Genomic DNA, 9,099 nt, shown 5'->3' with positions numbered 1-9,099 from the left:
TTTATCAGTGCATGAAAACAGTGAATTCATTAATGATGAAATATTTTTAATGAACAATAAAATGGAGCAACATGTTTACCTAGAATTTGAGGTTGAAATCTCATTCATTCCACTGACAGTACAGATCACTCAGCAGACAAGTGCTTTGCCCAAGAAATTGTAATTTCTCATAACTCTATCAAAGGTGAAGTGTCATAATTTCAACTCATGATCCTATGAATTAAAAAAGTGCCCTGAACCTATTGAGATGAAATAGTAAAGGTGTTCAAAAATCTCAGGTCTGTCTGCACTGATAACAAACAGAAAAATGTTTAAAAATTCTATATCAGACGTGCAGTTTGAAATAGAATGAAGATTAAGAATCAGGAAACATTCAGGGGATCTTAAATGAAACATCTGACTGCATTTTACCATTATTTAGGTTTCAGATGTAGAACATAGTGACACAATAATTTAATATATGTATTTATATATGTTAAATGTACCTATTATTTATTTCCATGGCAATACCTGATAATCCACTTGAGAGTGGATGATAATGTGTGAGAATTTGATAATCTTGACTGGGGGGTACATATTGATGTATATAATAAAAGTTAAGAATCATGATATCCATCAGCTTGGAAATGGAGACTTGAATCGTGATATGCAGTATAGAACACTCTACGATATTTAAAATGATGAGGCAAAGTGAGCGTCAGTAATCTTATGTTTAGTTAAAAAGCCAATCGTTAATGCATGCAGGGCATGACTGTACAGACAGCTTTAAAAGGCAAGAATGATTTATCGATTTTGCAAGAATAGTAGCTGATATAAGAAAAAGTGCTGCAGGATAATGGATATCAAGCTACTACAGCATTTCCTGCAGGGAAGGAAAAGAACCCAAATTGTACAAACCTCAAATGTATATTCTTCTTACTGCAATAGAAACACCTATAGGAAGGATATGGCATAGAGTGTGAATTTGCTAATGTTGACTGGAGGGTACCCAGTCCTCTGCCACCATTCTCTGTACTTTTTAATGCTTGAATAATCCCTCATAAATAGACTTATCAAAATCATTTAAAATGTATTTAAAATGTTTGCATGCTACAGAGTTTATATCGAGCAATTGTATCTACTAAAGATTTTCATTGCTTGTATTGATTCACATATCTAGTTTATTTTAGCAATTAATTTATTTTTATTGCCTTATGTCCATGCCAAATGGAAATTGATATGTTTGTCTTTCCTTCCTTTCCCTGTAATGGGGGATGCCTGGAGGGACTTTCAGCACAACAACCCATCCCTGAAATGGGCAGTTGGCACCCTAAGCATGTCCTCTCTTTCTTCCACTTCCTCAGCTGGCCACACCTACCTGGTCCATCCTAAGAGTGGAACATCCCAGCTGCTGTGGTTCATGGGAGAAAAAAAATCACAATAGGAAATATCACTATGCAGGTCCCATCCCGGGTACCATTGTGCTAGCTTGTCTAACCTCTTCATTTCTTATGGTTATGAGAGTTCTCAATATACAAACAAGAACACTGGTCTTCTTTCAAAAGTTGATGAGTTTTCTCCATTCACATAGCAAGTTCTGGGGCCAGGATTAAACTCACATTGTCTGATTTTATATTATACCAAAAAACTGGTTCTCTGATGGCCACGGTGTCCTCAGGAATCAGAAAACCTTGAGTGCACAAGACACACCTGTTAGGATGCATGGAGCTGGTGCTCTCTTACAAGTCTGTGTCTTCCCAGGACAAATTGTCATTATTTCTATCTACCTTTTCAGACTCCTATGCATTTCATCTTTCCTCATCAGCTGGGTTTGTTTTTACCATATGTCCTTTCTTGCATAAAGGTAAGGTCCTAAAGATGAGACAGATTTTGTAATTTCATTCTTATATTTTTGATTGCTTCAAAATGTGGAATATTCTGAAGGAATAAACTCATGTTGTCTTTATTCTGCTCCCATGTCTTGCCACAGTGTGTCAGACAGTCATTATCAATAGAATTTGGGCTGATTAAGTGAGAGGAGTGTAGAGAAGGAGAGAGACAAGAAGGGTAGAAGATCAAATCTTTCCTGGAGTCCTGGTATGGATGAGCATGTTTCTATAACAGCAGCCCTCAATCATTAGCATAGGTCAGCAACATCTGAAGGACTTGTTAAAGCAGGTTACCGGCCAACAGCCCTGGAGCTCATCAGTAAGATGAAGTGGGACCCAAGGATTGGCATTTCTAACAAGTTCCCAGCTGCTCCTTTTGGTCCATGGACCATGTTTTATTTTCTTGTCACCCAATATTTTCCATAGACTCATTAACTACATGGATCCCAGAAAACAGACATATATTTCAGATTTCCTCCTTCTAGGATTGACAGAAGATCCAGAACTGCAACTTTTCCTCTTTGGGCTCTTCCTGTCCATGTACCTGTCACCATTCTGGGGAAGTTGCTCATCATCCTGACTTTCAGCTATGACCCCCTTCTCAACACCCCCATCCATGTACTACTTGCTCTCCCACCTGTCCCTGGATGACATCTGTTCAAGCACAACCACAATCCCCAAGATGCTGGTGAACATAGAAGCACAGAATCAGCATATCAGTTACACTGAATGCATTGCCCAGGTCTGCCTTGTCCTGATTTTTATCAGTTCTGAAAACTTTCTCCTTGCAGCAATGGCCAATGACCACTATGTGGCCATCTGCCATCCACTGAGGTACATGGTCATCATGAATCCCTGGCTCTGTGTTCTGCTCATTCTGCTCTCTCTGCTCCTTAGCACTTGGAGTGCCCTGCTCCACAGTCTGATGATGCAGAGGCTGTCCTTCTGCAGGGACCTGGAAATCCCCCACTTCTTCTATGAACCTGCTCAGGTCACCAAACTGGCCTGCTCTGATACCCTCATCAATAACCTCTTGATATTTGTTGTGTTTAGCCCATTTGGGGGTGTTCTCTCTGAGATCATTTTCTCTTATGCTCAAATTGTCTCCTCTGCTTTGCTAATGTCAATAGGGGTAAAGTATAAAGCCTTTTTACCTGTGGGTCTCACCTCTCAGTAGTTTCCTTGTTCTGTGGAACAAAATTATGGGTGTACATTAGTTCTGCAGTTACTAACTCTTCCAGGAAGATTGCAATGGCTTCAATTATGTATGTTGTTGTTCCTCAAATGATGAACCCCTTCATCTACAGCCTGAGGAACAGGGACACGAAGCAGGCCTTTAGGAAACTCATTAGGAGGCAACCTCACTTTGGTGATGTGTCATCATATTTGGATCAGGTTTCTAAAATGAGTAAAACGGGAAGTTTTCTGTTCTAGAATTCCTAATTCTTCAATTATCCAGATCTTCTAAAATGAGTAGAAAACTTAATGTCTAAGAACATTCCAACTTGAAGCTTCAAATATGATTTTGGTATTTGTCTATCTTTGATTTTTGACAAATGACTTCAGGTTTTTGTGGTCATCTATAGAGGTAGAACTTGAATCCTCGTATCCTGTTACAGTCATTATGTAGGACGACATTCTTAGAATAAAGTGGAGAAGGTGGAGAGGGGAGGGAGAGGCTATAAGCAAGACTGTGGTCTTAGGTAAAGACTTACCTCTTCCTTATTCCAAGACCAGGACCATGTGAATTTCTCTCCAGACTTAGGCAAGGGAGCCTACTTTCCTAACCCAAGTTGTTAATTGCTTGATGTCGTCTCTATTAAACTCTGCCTCTCTGGAGCAATATGTGAATCCACCACATACAGATTCATCATTATAACATTGATATAGTTAGATTATCTCAGTGTTTTGAGACAAATATGAGATTTTTAAACTTCAAGTTGAAGATGTCTTTGGTTCTAGCAAAATAAATATATTCTGTTTCCAATATTCTTACACAAGAAAGAGAGATACTTTTCATTTTATGGACTTCAGTTTTGGAATATATGATGATAAGAGAATAGGGATTCATTCACTTCTCCATGAGGTTGCTTCATTCTGGGACTACCTGAATAGTGTATATCTGGTGGTAGCACCTACTTGAATAGGACTACCTGGTGGCAGCAGATGCAGGTGTCATATTTGGTCGTGATACCCAGACGACAGAAAACTGACTGTTCTCCCCTGGGTCATTTGATAACTAACTTGTCCACAGTGACACAATAAGATAGCCCCTCAGTCTGACTCTGAGAATAGACTCACACACCCCTTCTTAATCTAATTACTGGTGTGTGGAAAACAACTAGTGTGAAGGTCTTAGACTGACTAATCGGGTTAATTCCTGTGGGGCAATAGTCATACCCATTACAGGAATTTAACACAATAACTAACTCAATGGTACTCAAGAACATTTTACTGGCATCATAGGTTTTCATATTTTGTCTATATGCATAAATCTTATAATCCTTTTACACTCACATATTTTTACCATCTGCTTCAGTGTTTAGGTTTGTTTACCTTTATGGTGGTTTTTTCTCATCTGAGTAATATAATCTGATCTCTAATTACTGAGTAGGCAGGGTAATGGTTGTTGATCTTTTTTCTGATATCTTAGTTGCTCTGGATCCTTCCCACTGATTCATTGAGAAGAATCAATCTGATCTTTTACTGATCACTTTAGTTAACACTTCTTACTATATTTCCTACTCATCCTTGTGTAGTCCACACAGAGAAACATAATTGAGTGAAATGAATGGAATGACTGAAGTCTTATACCCCTGGCTGCATGATTACAGTTCTTCAGCAAAATTTTATGATATATCTTTATGAGGAACACAGTGTTTTTTGTGGAGGGGATGTTGAATGTTCTGAAGCTAGTATTACAACTGGAGAAAAGAAACTGATAGGATTAGATGCCGTCATTTTCCACAATTACAGAAATGTGGGACCAGAAACATCTTTCTGGATGTGTGTTAAGGAGAAAAAAATGGAGATCTCCCTGGAAAAATCAAGAAAGAGCCCTTCATGCGTGTGGAAGGGAGATACTGTTTCAGCCCCACAATCAGTGGACAGCTCCCTGTCTGCTTCCCTTGGTGTCTTCTGTAGACTTTCCTCCACTGACATTCATAGAACACCTGCAGCAATGGATCACCTGGGGCCCTTGTTCATACCACAGGTTTCCATATCTCACCCAAGAACACCTGAGTGCTGGGGATGGTGTCCAAAGGATGAGTTTTTAAATAAGCACTTTGTGAGTTTCTGATGCACTCTGAGGTCTGAGAAATGTGACTTAAGTATTAAAAGAACATGGGAGGATGTATTTTTATTTTGGAAGATGAAAAGCCTTACCTTGATTTTACTTGTTGAAATATCAAATATGAAGTGATATTTAAAACAGATTTCTAGTTCTTAAATAGTAGCAGTATGATGAAAACAAATATACCCATTACCAGGTTAAGAATTAAAGCATGGCCCATACCTGAAGAATTTCCTCATCAACTTTCCTTTCCCAATCCAGTGATAACTATTCTCCTGAATTCTATGTTTATCATTTTTTGAAGTTCTACTAGGTTGAATTCTATGAAATTAGCAGTATTTTATCATGTTTACTCTCCACACTGCATATTCATAGACTCAACCACATGTCATATATATCCCCATACACCCCTGTATATATTGCTATGCTAGTTATTAACTCTGTTTTAAAAATAATTTCCATCTTTTTGAACTTACTAAAAATTCATCTTATGGTTTGAATTCTGAGTCTGGGTTTTGTTTTGTTTTTGTTTTTGTTTTTGCATCATTTAGCCACCATGTTTCAAACCTGTTGTTGATGGAAGCCCTAATCTGTTCACTATCTGTGCCATGTAAGTGTCTATAATGTAAGGTTCTATCACAAAGTAGTATCTTTTCTGATGTGGATAGAGATCTAGGTCATTATCTGCTAATACAAATATTTCTGTTTGAATAATCTTATACATGTATCCTGGTAGAAATTAGGCAAAATTTTATATTAAGAGTGGAGTTATTCAGTATACAGGAATACTTCCCCTCTGTAGTGCCAAAGAGTTTTTCTGGGAGTTTGAACCAGTTTTCATTCCACAAGACTCTTCTGGAGATCTACACTATTTCTACCACATTTTCCTTAACTCTAACAATCAAGGGATTATAAAATATTATCTAAAAAATAATTTATGTTTATCTTACTGAGATTCGGAATATTGTCATATGTCATAGGCCATTTAATTTTATTCTGTGAAATATTTGTTTACAGGATTTCTATTGCCCTACGTATTTTTTTCATTCATTTTTAACAGCTCATTGTTTAATTGAGATAGTACATTTTTCTTAGCTATATGTATTAAAAACCACCTCAATAGATTGTGGTTTGTCTTGTAAATCTTTTGTAATGTGTTTTCAGTGAACCTAAATACCGAGTTGTAATATAGTTTAATTTTCCAATATTTTACTTGGTGGTTTATTCTCAATATATCTCGTTCCTACCAGCCATACTTCCCTCAAAATAAAAGATTTCTCAGTTGGGCTTGTATATTTGAGGCACAAATCCATTTGTAGTTGAATTTTATCTTTGAAGATAGGATACTATACTTACTTATGTCCCCATACCTTTTAATCAGTTCATCTATTTACTATAATCCCTCTTCAGCAATAGATAACCTATCCATTTATGTATTGGTTTTTCTCTGGGCTCTCCCTCTGGCCAATAAGTCTGTCATACCTCTCTCTGTCTTAATGACTGTATCATAAAAGTCAGGTACAAAACTGTTATAACAAACAGGTCCAAAATCTTATGGTATGTCCTCAAAGTCACATTGTATCACATACTGAGTGATCTTCTGACAATTTGCAATATACTGCAACAATATTGACAACCAAGAACCATAATTCCAACCCATGGTCCATCATATGACAAATAAAAGCATATTGAAGCCACTGATTTCAGAAAGTGGAAGTGAAATACTAAAAAAGAGAATGAATGCCTGTTACATCTGAGTACACAGAGTATAGAGGCAATTGATAAATACAATACTGACCAGCAGACTCATTAGTCAGTGAACCATACACAAAATTAGACTTTAGTTTTTAAATTGTGGGGTACATTTCCTATAGCATCAATGTATTTCTCCAGGTAATATATATCCACGCATATAAGGAAACTATATTTTTGAGCTTATATATAGTGCCGGTCTTCCTGATACTGTTATTAGAACAGGGTTGCACTTAAATGTTCCTTTGAAGCAAAGGATAGAATCTAATAACTGTAGAAAGATATACTTTGGTGGGCAGGTGACTTGAAAGCCATGAGCCAAACAACATGAAGGAAGAAGATGGTGTTTGTTTGCCTTCACCAGGTAAGAGATCAGACAAAACCAAGTTATTCACCTTTGAGCTTTGCTCTTCAAGTATTTGTGCTGTCCTGTGATCACATGAGTGTAACATGTTTGACTAATGAGGAATTTAGGATATTGAAGTCCCAAGGGACACAGAGACTGCAAATAGTCTTCCTATGACCACCCACTCAACAGTTGTGCCCAAGTCATATGCAGCACACCTGAGCCTGACCCCAGTGACCATGATTTCTGCACCGAAACCCAACTGCTTCACTATCTTTCCATGCTCCTTGAGTACATAGCTTTCCATTTTCACCTTCACATACAGGAAATAACTAAATGCCATTCCTTATTTTTGGCACCCAGGTTATCTGGAAGTCCCTACTTTCTGTTTTGTAGGATAGACAGTTCTTTCTTCACCAGTATCGCTGGAGGGAACTGTGAGACAAATACATGCAGAAAATAGAATAGGCCACCTGAAAGGTGCCTACCTAATGGTCTATCATGTTTTCCTGAACCTGTTTTCTTCTGCCTTTGCACCTTTCCATTGATTGTCCCTTGATAGCAAACATTTGGGGGCTTTTAAATTAAATACCCCTAGGAGTTTGAATTTTACTGTATCTTAGCTGAAATCATAAATACATTTGTCCCCAACCCATAAACTCTGTTGTCACACTGAAAATTGAATTCAGGCATCCTTATGCCAATGAGATAGAGATGCCCTTGCTGGTACTTAAAACAGCAGCTCAGGATTCACTAGCAAAGGAGTGCGTGTACCTGTGTGCATTTTATGTTATGTGGAGGTAGACCTGGCCAGGGAAGAGGCTAGATGGTGGTGGGTACCTGGCCTCAAACAATCAGGGATCAGCCTTCAGAAATTCCTCTCTTGGGTTGTCTTTGTCTATAAGGATTTGCAGAGCCCAGGGATCACAGTGACATGAAAAATAGTTGTCTAATGAGCAGTTGTCTAATGAGCTTTCAATACCAGTCCCCCAGGGATGTAGAGACTGTAAGGATTCAGCCCGTGACAACCTCCGTGAGCAGCACTTACCTAGTCAGGAGGCACACACCTGTGCTCCATGCTGGGATGACCTTTCCTGACCAGGAGCCTCCTGCCTCACTTGGTGTCTCTGCCCTTCCTGAGGACAGACCTTGCATCTTCAATATCTAGGTGGCATGTGAAGTGTTGTCCTGCACTGAAGCCAGTCAGGTAACTTAAATACTTTGGTGAGAACAGATGTGTAGTGCACCTGCATCTATGGGAAGCAGTGAGAGGGGTACAGACATGAAATGATCAGAGCCAAGCGTCACATGGTCCCCAGCCTGTCTCTCTTCTCACTGACAGGTTACAATGTGCATTTGTACCAACAGCTTGTCCGTTCTCAGTTTGTTGATCTTCAATTTCTCTATAAAAGGTAAGAACAATTCTGGTCATTCAGAAACATATTGACTGCTGTATAACTTTCTGACATTGACTTGAGTCCTGGTGTGGTCATGGGAAGGGCTTTAGTCAGCTTTTCTATTTTGCTACATTCCTGGATCTTGATACACCTCTTCCCAGAAGTGTGCTTGTATTACTACCATAGCTGGGCTAGAGGATGCTGGGAGATATCAGAATCACAGACTCATCCAGCTGCCTTCCTCATACACCTGCTTTTCTTTATAAAATCACCAAGAATTATATATGAAAACAGCAAAGATAGTGTGATATATTATTGAAAATACGACCACCCCTCCATTCATTCCAGAATTAGCAAATGTGGACCTTCTGCTGTGTCATCTTCAGGTCTTTTCATGATGTAATGAAATTATGTGCTTACAGAAGTTCTATCTCCTGTATC

At 38.5% G+C, this 9,099-nt stretch overlaps 1 pseudogene; it reads left to right on the top strand.

The window, feature by feature from the left end:
• Nucleotides 1-2,457: 2,457 nt before the first annotated feature.
• LOC130679794 (putative gustatory receptor clone PTE03) lies at nt 2,458-3,302 on the top strand (annotated as a pseudogene).
• The last annotated feature ends 5,797 nt before the right edge of the window (nt 3,303-9,099 follow it).

This window comes from Manis pentadactyla, chromosome 12 (assembly GCF_030020395.1).
Source record: "Manis pentadactyla isolate mManPen7 chromosome 12, mManPen7.hap1, whole genome shotgun sequence".
Classification (NCBI taxonomy): Eukaryota; Metazoa; Chordata; class Mammalia; order Pholidota; family Manidae; genus Manis; species Manis pentadactyla.
The sequence above is the reverse complement of the archived record's forward strand: the minus strand, read 5'-3'. Positions and strand labels throughout refer to the sequence as shown.